The following is a 14785-nucleotide window of genomic DNA, read 5'->3' as shown; positions in this document are numbered from 1 at the left end:
TGACTGGAGGAAAATATACCAAGCTGCAATAGTATTTGTCTCTAGCTTCTGGAATTACAGGCAATTTAAATTTTCTCACTGATGCTATTCTGTAATTTCCAAATTTCCTAAAATAACTACATATTACGTTAATAATAAAAAAAGTATGTAGCCTTAAAAACACTCGAAGGAGAACAGAAAATCTCTCTCTAGTCTCTTTGCTATTGAGAATAAGTAAGGCTAAGTGTCCTTTGGCTCTTCCCTGCCTTCATGTAACCACCTGGGGATAGTACTAATGGGACAGAATTGGGCTCTTTACTGCACTGGATTGTTATTAAGAATTTTCTATCTTAGGAAAATGTGCTGATTCCTGTTATCTTTATTGCCCATTTTCTTCTTTTTCCTAACTCCATTCTCTCATATTTTTATTATTTATTTATTTATTTATTTTGCTGTACGCGGGCCTCTCACTGTTGTGGCCTCTCCCATTGCGGAGCACAGGCTCCGGATGCGCAGGCTCAGCGGCCATGGCTCACGGGCCCAGCCGCTCCACAGCATGTGGAATCTTCCCGGATCGGGGCACGAACCCGTGTCCCCTGCATCGGCAGGTGGACTCTCAACAACTGCGCCACCAGGGAAGCCCTCTCATATTTTATACCTTAAACACTCATCATTGGATTGTCATAAATGTGATTTATTTAAGTCACTAATGGACATTTTAAATTTATTGTGCATTTTTATTTACAGTGCAACTCTATATATGATTCATACACAAATTGGAACTTGTTTCTGAAATATTTTGTAAAAATCTATAAAAGGTTTCCTAGTGACAAAAGTCACATATGAAGAAAGTTAAAGGTGTGTAACTGGATTAAATGAATAAAACGTAAGGGGAAAAAATCATCCTGATTACCTATCATTAATACTAGCCTATCTTTTAGACATTTTTCTAGGTAAACAGTCATTTCATGTAATTTATTTACTAATTGCAGTGATTTTAAACACCTGGGCTCCCTTTGCACTATCTATAAAAATCTTTAGGTAATAAGAATTAACACACGTATGATGTTGAAGTGGAATGAAATGGGTGAGATCTAGATATTACAGTTGTCACTCGGTATCCTCAGGATCCAGGACCCCTTGTGGGTACCAAAATCCACAGATGCTCAAGTCCTTTATATAAAATGGCATACTACGTTAGCTTTCCCTATTCATGGGCATCCCACAGATACAGAGGGCTGACTGTACTTACACTTTTATGAATTTCGGGTATACTGAATTCTAGAATAGAGATTATGTAAGTGGCATTATCAGTTCTGTGGATACAATTTTAATAACAGAACTTTTTTAAATGAATATTTTAAAACATATGTTTTTTTAAAATTTCAAAGCACAGATAATTTGGCCAAATTAAATGATTAATTCGTAAGGGCGGGCAGTAGATAATGTGCTCTTGAATTTTCAATAGAGATTGCAGCACGTATTTTTTTTCTATAATCACTATGTAAGTTTTCATTATGCATCCAAGAGCTAAAGCTTTGCTCACTCTATTCAAAATGGAATTATAAAACATATGGGCTGGTATTGTATATGAATAGAATGAAATTTGGGCAGATTGCTACTATTAAGCAGCAATGTAAAAATAGTGCTTAAAGTCAGAGGCAAGGAACATCTTCAGCACAGCTTCATTTATGAAATATGGCAAATTAAATGACTTTTTAATTTTTCTCATTTTGACACCTCCCCTAATAGGTTAAAGAATTTATATTTGGTCTGAGTTCATAATTATCATGTTTGTTAATTTACAGTTTTGGAAGGATGCTTTTAACTTCACTATTTTAGGTTTGACTTAGACAGCTTTACATTTTCATCCACTGAAATGAGGCTGATGGAGTGAGTGGCCTCACTACCTGGGGGGATGGCTTTCTTAGTTACAGCTTCCCATCTGCCTCAGAATTGTCACACACTTTGGTTCCTCCTGTCCCCAAATCCTAGATGTGACTTTATTTTCCCACTTGGTGTTCTTCTCAAAGTTCTGATCCTGCCCCCGAGGTTTAGTGTGTTTATATTACCAATGAAAAAAAAAAAGTTTTCTAATGGTCTCATCCTGCAACATAGTTAAAGGATTAAATGATAGCCACTGATGTGTTTTCTGTTGGCTAAAATACTTTTCCCCTTTATTAAGTAGACAGTTTTTCTTTTTCTTTTTTTTTTTGCTTATAGAAGGAAAAATGATAATTTAAACAAAATTTAGTTTATGTTAAAAGACAGTTGAAACACTAAAAGTCTTTATCTTTTGGACCATTGATCTCTGTTACCTGGGATAAAGGCAGAGATTCAACTGTTACCTGGGATAAAGGCAGAGATTCAACTAAGTCTTTAATTGTGAGGTATAAGAAGTATTTACAGTATGCTTACAATGTATCCAATTGAATAGTTTGTTCAAAAAGGAAATTTTACTGTTTTGTTCCTCTTTCTGGGACAGACATTCACTTTTTTCCCCTTAAATAAGCAGATAATCGAATACATATTTTACAGGAATTTAAAAAATCATAAAATGTATGTGATAAAATAAATGTTGTTTAGTTCTCCATATTTTTATCCATTAGCTTTGGATTGCCTGTAAGAACCATGACTTGAATAATAAAGGATTCTGTAGCATATGTGTGTTTTACACATTACATACACTGTGTTCTTCATTATCGACAAAAAGTCAGTCTTAAATGTTTTCGATCTGTCCTTGACTTTAAACAGAAATAAGTTCATTCAGTTTTCTTTTGGTGCATTATTTAATGACACCAACTTTTTGTACTGATGTCTGACATATAAGGAGCTCCTTATAAAACATCTTCCCAGGTTAATGTATGGTTAGTGTGTGGCTTATGTATTCCCAGATGTTGTGGACTTTTACATAGTCCTCAAATGTTTTTCAGCCAATGTTTATATAGGAAAAAATTATATTGATTTATCTAAATTCAATGTATGATTTTTAAAATAAAAATAATGTTTGAGTAGAGACTAGATATAGTTGTTAGAGTGTCAGGATCAGGTGTAGCCTCTGCAGAAAACGTTGCATATAGCATTGGTGATGCACTTGAGTATGGCTGATGCTGGAAGCCACGCTGCTGCATCGAAATTAGCCATCTGCTAACTACTGTATTAATCGCTTGATGATCATGAAGCAATGTCTTCAGCAGTTTATATCCTAATATAATAGTTTGCCACTTAGAGTTTTATTTTATTTTTATGAATTTATTTATTTTATTTGTTTATTTTTAGCTGTGTTGGTTCTTCATTGCTGCGCGCGGGCTTTCTCTGGTTGCGGCGAGCGGGAGCTACTCTTCATTGCGGTGCACGGGCTTCTCATTGCAGTAGCTTCTCTTTTTGCGGAGCAAGGGCTCTAGGCACGCGGGCTTCAGTAGTTGTGGCTTGCGAGCTCTAGAGCGCGGGCTCTAGATCGCAGGCTAAGTAGTTTTGCCACACGGGCTTAGTTGCTCCGCAGCATGTGGGATCTTCCCGGACCAGGGATCAAACCCATGTGCCCTGCATTGGCAGGCGGATTCTTAACCACTGCGCCACCAGAAGTCCCCACTTAGAGTTTTAATGTGTTTTATGAAACTTATTGTATTGGGGTTAATGTATAACAAATACTAATATTTCCCATTCAGTGCAACAGGAAAAAAGGTTAACTTTTTATGTGTGATTTTTAGGAGCTGTAATACTGACATTCAATGGGAGAGATACCTGAACTCTATTTTGAAAGTCTGACGTGGTGGAAAGAAACATAGGCTTTGACATCCATGGTCCTTGGTTCAGATTCTGCCACTGCTACATTAGATGTACTTGGATAAGTTCCTTAAGGGTTTTGAGCCTTAGTTTTCTCCTATTAAAATGAGAACAGTAATATTCATCTTTTACAGTTGTTTTGAAGGTTAACAAAAATATAAATAAAACATTTCAATGCCTTGCACACAGTAGTCAGTATATTAGTGAAGGCTATTAGGATTAGTGATCATTTGCAGTAATTTACTATGTAAAAGTTAATAATAATTGCCAAATTTTGTATAATGCCTTCTGGTTGGTGGAGCACTTTCATATACAACATATTTAATCTTTCCTAAAGCTCTGGTGAGGCATCTTATTATTATTCTTAGCATGTCCCATATGTAGCTTACGTATGAGGTTAACTGATGTGGCTAATAAATGATGAAGTAAAAATGTGAGCCTAATCTTGTAACTTCCAAGTCTCTGCTCTTTGTACTATAGGATATCAATTTCTTATTAATAATTAGTAACTTCACATTCTGGATGACAAACATTTATTTGGCTTAAAAGTTTTAGATAGATAGATAAGTAGATAGGTGAAAAATTTTCTAGTGGAATCAGGTATTAGTTTTTACTAAACGTCAATAATGTAAGGAGCTGTTAGCACTGGATATATTACACAGTGATTTGCAATCCCCTAGAGTCTTCACAAGCTTTAATTTACTGAGACACATGTGGGCACTGACTGGGTAGCTACCATCCATATGTTACAGATGATGTGCCTGATGTCCTGAGAAGTTGTGTTTTGCTTTTAATAAATAGAAGAATGTTGTGTCTCCAAGTACAGGTTTTACATGAATTTCCCAAATTCTATTTTATTTAGCACTTAGTGAATAAGTATTATGTCTAGAGTAGATGTTAGAAGTACAAAAACAAACAAGGCAAGTTTCTTGCCTTTATAGAGGTTAAAACGTGTGTGTGTTTGTGTGGAGAGACAAAAATGCGTTTAAATGATCACAATGGAAGGTGCCATATGTCAGTGATCACAATGGAAGGTGATGTATGTTATAAGAATTGGAAACCCAAGTCGAGTGTGATGCAGAAGAAAACAAAATAAAACGAATGTAGATTATATCTTTGGTCAGAGAAACTCCCAAAAGGTGTAATAGTTTATGTGGAAGAAAACTGGAAGTGACTATACTTTTTTTAGAATCTGAAACTATGAAAAACTGCATTTTTTTCTTCAAGAGATTATGGACTGTAATGAGTGCACTCTAAAATGTGCCAAAATTTATGATAAGAAAAAATAATTAAGCAAGATAATATAACTGCCTATTGATGCTTAATGGAAATACTTATGTATTCATTAAGTTTAGAACATGGAAAACTTAGTTCTGTGTCTTGATTCATTCCACTTATGTTTAGGTGGGAATTAGGTTTAATGAGTTTTAATAATATCCTTGAATTTGATGTATTTAGCTTCATCTAGAACACTTAGGTCCATACTGCTTTAAGTAGCACATTAAGATAAAGATAAATTCTTCCTTTTCTTTCATCTATTCCTGAAAAATTTGAGTGTATGTGGTTTGGAATTAGTCATTTTCCATTTCTCATGATTAATTCAGGAAACAAGCATTCTGGGCTTTCCAGGTACGTTCTTTTTAGTAATGGGTGATTTTTTGTTTTACATTTGAAGGTGTTGTCCTCAGGTGAATGTTAGGCAATTCTCTGTCCTTAAGTGCAATGAAAGCTGCTAAATTTGTTCATCTTAATTTAGCTAATCATCTTCTCCATGCTATTATATTTTACATACAAAGTAAAAATCTCTGTGCCTTAAAATAATCTAAACTGACATAGTTCGTGATTTTACAATTATAACTACCACATTATATTTTACATATTTTATAAATATCTTTAAAATATTTCTATTTTCTCCAGAAAACAGAAAAATAAAGAGAAATCACCCAATCTTTGCCACTCATTATGCTTATTTAGCCTCTCTATCCACAAATAAAAAGTTATCATATCTTTCATGGTTTTCTCTTTTAGTTAATATATTTTGAATATCTTTCAATATTATTAAATATTCTTCTATAATATAATTTAATGGCTGTAATCTGATACATATACTGTAGAATAAGCTGTATCACAATTACTTATTTAATCTGTTGTTGAGCACTGAAGCATTCCTTCCCTCCTCCCTCCCTCCCTCCCTTCCTTCCTTCCTTCTTTCTCTCTCATTCTACCTTTTAATTAAAACACTACTAAATTCCTTTTCAGCAGATCTGTGAGCACATTTTTTATTGTTCAGGTAGAAAAACTTCTAGAAGCAGTATTGAGAAATTAAAGTATATGTACATTTTTAAGGGTAATTAAAGTATTGTTGCATTTTCTCCAAAAACGTTGTACCAATGTATACTCCTATATTCATGGTGATTTTTGTAATTAAAAATTTGGTTTTGTGTAGTCATAACTATCGATATTTTCCTTTATGTTATTTGCTTTTGATATCATGCTTAGAGAAGCCTCATCTTCCCAAAGTGTGTGTAAATATATAATATTTGTATATATATTCCTTTCAATACTGTAATGGTTTATTTCATATATCTATACATAAATATATAGGTATGGATATAGATATAGATGTAGATAAAGAGGTATAAGACCCTTTGGTCCAAATAGAATTTATTCTGGGCTACTCTTTAATCCTCTAACAGTTGCTGTCCTGAGAATGTTATCAGCTAACTACAGGCACAGGGTTTACTATGGTCCAGCTAAGTGTTTTATAAGCATTATCTATTTAAACATCACCTATGACAGCAATCCCCAACCTTTTTGGCACCAGGGAACAGTTTCGTGGAAGACAATTTTTCTATGGATGGGGCCAGGTTGGGGGGATGGTTCAGGCAGTAGTAATGTGAGTGATGGGAAGCAATGGGGAGTGGCCCATGAAGCTTTGATTGCTCACCTGCCGCTCACCTCCTGCTGTGCGGTCTAGCTTCTAGCAGGCCACGGACCACTACTGGTCTGCGGCCTGGGGGTTGGGGACCCCTGACCTATGTTATAGAAACTACAACGATTATCCTGTTTTACAGATAAAGAAACTGAGACTTAAAAACAAGATTTAAAGCTAAGTATCTGTGGCTTCAAAGCTTGTTATCTTAATCAGTAAGCATACTGCCTTTCTTTAAAAAGAAGAGCTACACTGTGATTGAATACAATAATTAGTATTGTTGAATAGGAGATTTCCTGAAGGAGGGATTGCCTTTGATGATTGATGAAGAAGCTCAAGAGTCATAAAAGGAATCAGAGAGAGTTCCTGCGGGTTCCTAGACTCTACATAACTTTTTTCTCTGTCTTTTTTATATCACACTTTCATTTTGGATAGTGTAACTTCTCTGTCATCAGGCAATTGTAGTTAAATAAGTTTTCCTCTTAATATAATACAAATTTAAGGTGATAGGTGCTTGCATTCTGTGTGGAATTACAATTTCAGTTCAGACGTCAGGAAAAGGAATCTCTTTTGCAATTGAGGTTAAAGGTCCCACAGAACAAAGTGGAATGATTCACCACCTGCGTGAGTTTTCTCACTGCTGTTATGTTTTATCCTTTTACGAAAAAAGATTCTGAATATTTTAGGAGACTGTTGCTGAATTTTCTAACATTGTTGGCAAGTATGTATCACAACTGTGTTCTTCTTACTTACAGTTTAGTATTAACATTTCCTATTTGAATATTTAATATCATTAGAAAAATAGATAACATTCTTTTTTTTTTTGCTTGCTCCTTTTCATTATAAAAAATACTGTCCTGGGGCTTCCCTGGTGGCGCAGTGGTTGGGAGTCCGCCTGCCGATGCAGGGGACACGGGTTCGTGCCCCGGTCCGGGAGGATCCCGCGTGCCGCGGAGCGGCTGGGCCCGTGGGCCGTGGCCGCTGGGCCTGCGCGTCCGGAGCCTGTGCTCCATGATGGGAGAGGCCACAGCAGTGAGAGGCCTGCGTACCGCAAAAAAAAAAAATAATAATAAAAAAATATATATTGTCTTGTCTCTTAAGTAAAAAAGAATGCATTCCCTTGGTTAAAAAAAAAAGCAGCAGCAATTTTAGAAAATATTGATCTGGCTTTCATATCTGAAAGCTGTCTTTCTTAATTTATAAGAAATCACTGTAGAATTGTATAATTTTTTTCTCAAGAAATAAAAGAAAGGGACTTCCCTGGTGGTCCAGTAGTTAAGACTCCATGGTTCCACTGCAGGAACATGGGTTCAGTCCCTGGTCAGGGAACTAAGATCCTGCATGCTGTGTGAAGCTCCCTTTTTTGGAGTATGTGTTTTCAAAACGTGAAGATCCATAAATTGAATAATTTTCATGGATTATAAAATTTATAGTGCAGTTTTACAGAAATATATTTTGATTCTATAACAATCTGTAATTACATTATAAAAACAACATTTGAAGCCATATATTTTTATATTTGTTAAGTTATTAATAATGATGTTCAAAACATGTTACAAATTACATTTTGTTTTGGCCTTTTTATCCCGATAGAGACTCAATTTTCTTAATCATTGCCCTACGTGGAATCATAGACCTACAAGCAACATAAACGTTGTGTATTGACTTTTAAAAAATGCAAACTTATTTTTAGACTACTGTAAATATTCCCATTGTGAATATGGGAAATTTAACTATTTCTTTCAGGGGTTTCATCTCATGTAATATCTCATGAAGTTTTTTTAATATCTCAAGGTTCTATTAATGTTATTTTTGTTTTTGATTAACATTATAAGAAAGATTTCTGTGTTAAAATGTGAAATATCTTTTTAAACTCTGAGGATCACTTTCTTGATTTTTAAAAACATCTTTACTGTAGTAGAATCCTTTAAGAGGTACCTCTTCATTAGGTTTTTATTAAATATGTCATGGATTTTTTTCTCATTTATCATATGTGCTTATGGAGAAATATTTACATCCATTCACTAGCTGGTTTCTAACATCATGGGGTAGGAGTCTGAAGGAGTCTGTACCACTGGTTGGTGGGGGAGCTAGTACATAAAAAAGTAAAGCATTTTTGTATTTCTTTTAAAAATATCTCTTTGTCAGGAGGACCTCAATATCACTGCTAAGTTTGATGATTCGCTAGGTGGACTCAGAAGACTCAGGATGTAGTCAGGAGAAGGGCTATGGTTTATTACAGCCTAAGGAAAAGGCACATGGGGCAATGTCTGAGAGAAATCAGGTACAAGCTTCCAGGGTTCTCTCTCAGCGTAGTCACACAGGAAGCAGTGATTCCTCCAGCGATGAGTGTGACAAATGTAAAATGTTGCCAACCAATGAAACTTCTTAGAAGCTCAGCAACCAACGTTTTCAGTGGGGATGGTCATGTAGGCACCTTCTGTCTGGCATGTACCAAAATGACAGACTCCCAGAAGAAAAGCAGGAATTCAGCATAATCTATATTATTTATATAAACTGTTTAGGCATAGCGAGCCTTGTATCAGTGCTGGGAATGGTGGGTACCCTCCTGAATCCAAGTTCCATCTCTACCACTAACACATTATGTCTCTGAGAAAATCACTTTTACCATTCCAAATCTCAGTTTTCTTCTCTCTTAAATGGCAAGATATGCTAGATAATATTAGAAATAATCTCTAATTCTTAGAATCTGAGTTTTATATAGATTTGTTTCTTAATCTATGTAGACCAATGGGATTCTTTTAAATTACTTCTTCCTCTAGCCCCCAATGTGATTTATTATAGATGAGGCTCAGAGGTTTCTATTACACTTAGGTTATTTCTGTTTGAATTTTTCCTACTTTTGTAATTTCCACATCCAAACATAAAGTTGTGTCTTGTATGGTAAAAATCCAAAGGAAGAAGTTAAGTTATAGACTGCATGGCCTTAATGAAATAGATATGAACTGTGACAAGGCAAGTAGTCAATCCCCATTTAGCTGAGGGGAGCACAATAAGTCAGAGAGAATAGTTAATTTGTAAATGTCTGTACAGCTAACACATCAAAGAGCCTAAACAAATAGTTCTTCTAGCTATTCAACAGGATGCTCTTTGAGGGCAGATACTGACATTTTGCAGTAGGAGAGTGTGGCTCAGTAAATAGGAGTGGCTCAATAAATGTTAGACAGATAATAGTTATACAAACTTGGAGCAATTGACTCATTCTCTCATGGGACAAACCTTTAGAACATAGCTATCAAAAACGTTCTTCCTTTTAATGTTTTGATTGATGGTTTTGTAATTACCTTTGGTGTTTTCAGTTCACCTGGGACCTGACTTTTGCTGTAGGGGATTTTATCCCTCCTCTTTAGAACACTGGTTTCTGCCTTACTCTAGCAGTTTCTTCCCCTGCTCTTGCTGTGTCTCTCTGTCTCTGTCTCAGGGTACTGGAGGCTACTTGGTAAATCGTAATTTTCTTTTTTTTGGTCTCCTTGTCTGCTTTCATGTACCATTCTGGTCTAGAACAAAGAAATATTTGTCCCTGCTCAAGCTGTCATTGAGATAGAAGCTCCCAAACAGCACCATTTCAAAGAAAACCCTTTGACAGAATAAAATAAAGCAATTTGCCATTTTCAGTGAAGATCATGGCCATTCTGGTGGAAAATGTGTTCAATCATTCTTGTAAATGAAAGAGAATTATAGTGCTACTATATTATTTTTTACAATACTTTATATATCCTGTACTGACATTTTTCTTTTTAGTTAGTTGGACGTAAATATAGCTCTTCAAGTGTATTTTGGGAAGTATATTTTGTTCCAAAGTTCTTTGGTACTTTTGGAAAATTCTTCTTTAATAATTCTATTTTGAAAATATTTTTCTAGAGCTACATGGAAAATAAGCACTGTAACTAAATTTTTGGTATTAAAAGGTACCTACTAAATTATTTTAAAAGATGCATTTAATTGAATATTGAAAAATGATTCCATACTGAAAATATTGTATGTTGACAGCTAGACTCTATCTTTTGGAATTGTATCTTTGTAATTTCAGTACCATATTTAACAAATTACATTTATAGTTCTCTACTTAATTCAACTCTTAGGCATTATATGAAGGAGACATTTTTAAGTACCAGTACTTGAAGTATTATGATTAAATCTATTCATATAAATTTGATGCTTTGAGATTGTGAAAGAAAATGTCAATTAGTTTGTAATTTAAAATACCAGTAGCCCTAGAGTTGTAATATTGAAATGATGCTATGTTTGTTTCACTTGAAATAGTAGATTCTAAGAGATTTTGAAATGTTAATTTAAAACAAAAGGCATTGAGAACAATAATATGTGAAATATAAAAACTGTTTTCCAGTGGAGCAATAGAAATGACAGAGTAGGATGTAAGATATCTAGACTTCGGTGGAACTATAATTTTAAATCTTGTTTAAGATCTGTGTGCTTCAAAGTTATTTATAATTTTGAATCAATAATATATTTGCAATGCTTTTGCATAGTTGTTTACTAGTTGGGCCACAATATTGCCCCCCCACCAGGGGTCCTATTTTAATTGTAGTCTATGTAAATAATGCCTATTGTAGCTATGCCAGGAGAAGCAATGATCTTAGGAACATGCCATTTTGTTTGGCATCTGGTGACCAAGTATCAAGGATAGAAGTAGACCTTCTGTAAAAGTTGATATATTTGAAAATAATAAATATGTCAGTAGTGATATAGAAATTGTTTCAGAGTATTCACTACAAAGATTCACCATTTGACTCTTCTGAATCTAGCTGGGAATTCTAAAGTGTCTAAAAGTACTCTATTTTCAGACCTAGCCAAATTTCACACACAAACAAAAGTCACAGTTCTGGATAACTCAATAATAAATACTTTAAGATATAACAACAATTTAATTTTTATGATGACGTAGCAGTTTTCAAAGCAGATTTAACTAGACATTTAAAGCTAATATGTTGTTTTGGCTGAAATGATTCTGTTAATTTACTTGGTTTTCCACTGAATTTTCCACATGAAAAGGCATCTGTATATTGAGTCTTTTTATTTTATCTATTTAAACATTAATTTCTTGTTTATAAATGCTTAAGTTACAACATTTTTTTTCTGGTACTATTAAGCATATGTTTAGAAGGCCTATTATCTCTTTCCCAGTTATTTATAAGTATATGAAATATACTTTTTGGCAATATCACAAATATTTTAAAAGAAAAATTTCAGTAATGAAGTTTAGCATGTACTCTTTGAAATTTCATGATAGAGAAAAATTAAGACATACTAATATTATTTTATAAAATTTAATATAAATTAAATTCCCAAATAATTTGGGAAGGTTTCTTGTGAAGATTAGAAAGATTTATTTGGATTAATTTATGCAACAGCACCTAACTAAAACTTACTTAAGACTAATATAAGCATTTAAGGTTATAAATGTCCTTTTAGATACTAAGTTTACTATATTCTATAAGTTATTATTTATAGTATTGTTTTTATTTTTACTCAGTTCTAAGTAATTTAAAATTTCCATTATGATTTATTTATTTTCTGACCAAAGAGTTATTCAACTCTGTGTTTTTAAAATGTATGTTTTTGTTTGTTTTTTTGTTTTTACAAACTTGTAATTTAATTGCATTATGATCAGTGAAGGTGATCTATGTTTTAAATTTCTTGAAACTTATATATTTTTTCCTAGAATAGGGTAAATATTTGTTAATATTCTGTGTGTGCTTAAGAAGAGTGTACTCTTCTTTGGTGACTGCAGATTCTAATGAAAGTCATTAAATTAAATTTACTATTTTTATAAATTTCTATAACTATTAATTTTGTCTAATTAACCTATTTCAGTACCTGAAAGAGGTGTGTCAGTCTCTCTCAATACTATTGATTTGTACATTTCTCCTTTTATTTTTCTCAACTTCTGTTTTATATATTTGGGGGCTTTTAAATTATGCACATATAATTTAGAATTATATATGTTACACATTCCTAGTGAAGTGAATGTTTTATTATAATGAAATTGCCATCCTAACTCTAGTAACAGTGTAGTTTTATTTTATCTGAAATGTACTTGGCCATTCCATATTTCCTTTGGTTCATGTTTGCTTTGCATTTCTTTTCCATCTGTTTCCACCCAGAGTTTCAAAATCTGTATGTTTTACATTTGTCTTTTGTCCCTATAGCTGTGTTTTATGGTATAATAATGATATCTTTATTTCTTTTTCTCTATTTAAAAAAAATTAATAGACTTTTGCTTAACAGTTGTAGGTTTACCAAAAAATTAAGTGGAAAGTACAGAGAGGTTCCATATATCTACTTATTTCCTCCATCTCCAATTTCCTCCACTAATCTCACATTACTGTGGTGCATTTGTTCCAACTGAAGAGCCAATATTAATAGATATGTTATTACTAACTAAAGTCTATAGTTTACATTAGGGTTCACTCTATGTTGTTCATTCTATGGGTTTTGATAAATGTATAATGACATGTATTCACCACTATAGTATCATACAGAATAGTTTCACTGACCTAAAGTATCTCCTGTGCTCTACCTTTTTATCTCTCCTTCCCTTTTCCTGAACCATTGGCAACCACTGATCTTTTTTTACTGTCTCCATAGTTTTGCCTTTTACAAAATGTCATATAGTTAGACACATATAGTATGTTACCTTTTCAGATTGGCTTTTTTCATTTAGAATTATGCATTTAAGATTCCTCCATGTTTTTCTGTGGTTTGATAGTTCATCTCTATTTACTGCTAAATAATATTTCATTTTATAGGTGCTTAAAAAAAGCAGTTTGTTTATTCACTTACCTATTGAGGGACTTCTTACTTGATTCCAAGTCTTGATAATTATGATTAAAGTTGCTGTAATTATTTGTGAATAGGTTTTTTTGTGAACTTGAGTTTCCAAACCATCAGGTGAATACCAAAGAGTGTGAGTGCTAGATCATTTTTCAACAGTTTGTTGAATTTTATAAAAAACTGCCAAAGTGTCTTCTGAGATGACTGTGCCATTTTGAATTTCCATTAGCAATGAGTGAGAACTCCTGTTACTTCTTCACATCCTTGCCAGCATTTGGTGTTGTCAGTGTTTCAGATTTTAGTGTAGATGGAGTCGTAAAAATATCCAATCAGACATTTTCTTTTGTATAACTGATGAATTATTACATTTATATTTATTTTGATTATTGTTATTTAACTTAACTGTGTCTTTTTTGTCTATGTCCTACTTTTTCAATGAACCATTTTTGTTTCCTTATTGCTTCATGTTGGATTGGGGCATTTGGGTTGTGTGTGTGTGTGTGTGTGTGTGTGTGTGTGTGTGTGTGTGTGTGTTATATCCCATCTTCTCACTTCTCTGGTTTGGAACTATTGTTTTCGTGGTTATTCTTGATGTTTACCATGTATACTTAAAGTGTAAAGTTGAATGGTAATTTAGGACTGGGATCTTAGAACACTTTGGTATGATCATCTTTCTGATTTACTTGTTGTTTTCATTTTTTTTCTGATTTACCTGTTTTCATTTTTTTAATTAAATTTTTTAAATGACTGCAATTTTGACATTATTATTATCATATACAGATAATATTTGTGTAGATTTATTTTTTATTCATTCCAGAAACACAGCTTATTCAAACACAATTATATTTTGGTGATTATTTCATTTCAGCACTTTGAAGATATTTTTAAAATAGTGTTCTGGCTTTCATTACTGTTGTAGAGGAGTCTGCTACCAGAATGGCTGGTGTTCATTTTTAGATTTGACCTGCTTCACCTCCTCTTTTGCCTTTTCATCTGCAGTTTCAGCATAATGTGCTTGGGTGTGTGTTCTTTTAGTTGCTTTTACCATTTGAGCATTTTTAGTCATTATCTCTTCAAATACAAACTCCTTAAACTTTTCCTTACACTCTCCTCTGGCTCTCCTCTTTAATATTATCTTACATCTTCTCATTCCATCTTCTATAACTTTAAAAATTTTCCCCATCTTTTTCTATCTTGTTTGCTCTTTGTGTTCCAACTGTGTAATTTCTTCAACTCTGTCTTCCTCTTCACTGATTATTTCTTTGGTTCTGT

Source organism: Aethalodelphis obliquidens, unplaced genomic scaffold (genome assembly GCF_003676395.1).
Source record: "Aethalodelphis obliquidens isolate GAN/ISIS:26980383/991018 unplaced genomic scaffold, ASM367639v1 scaffold1, whole genome shotgun sequence".
NCBI classification, from domain to species: Eukaryota; Metazoa; Chordata; class Mammalia; order Artiodactyla; family Delphinidae; genus Aethalodelphis; species Aethalodelphis obliquidens.
Note: the sequence above shows the minus strand (reverse complement) of the source record.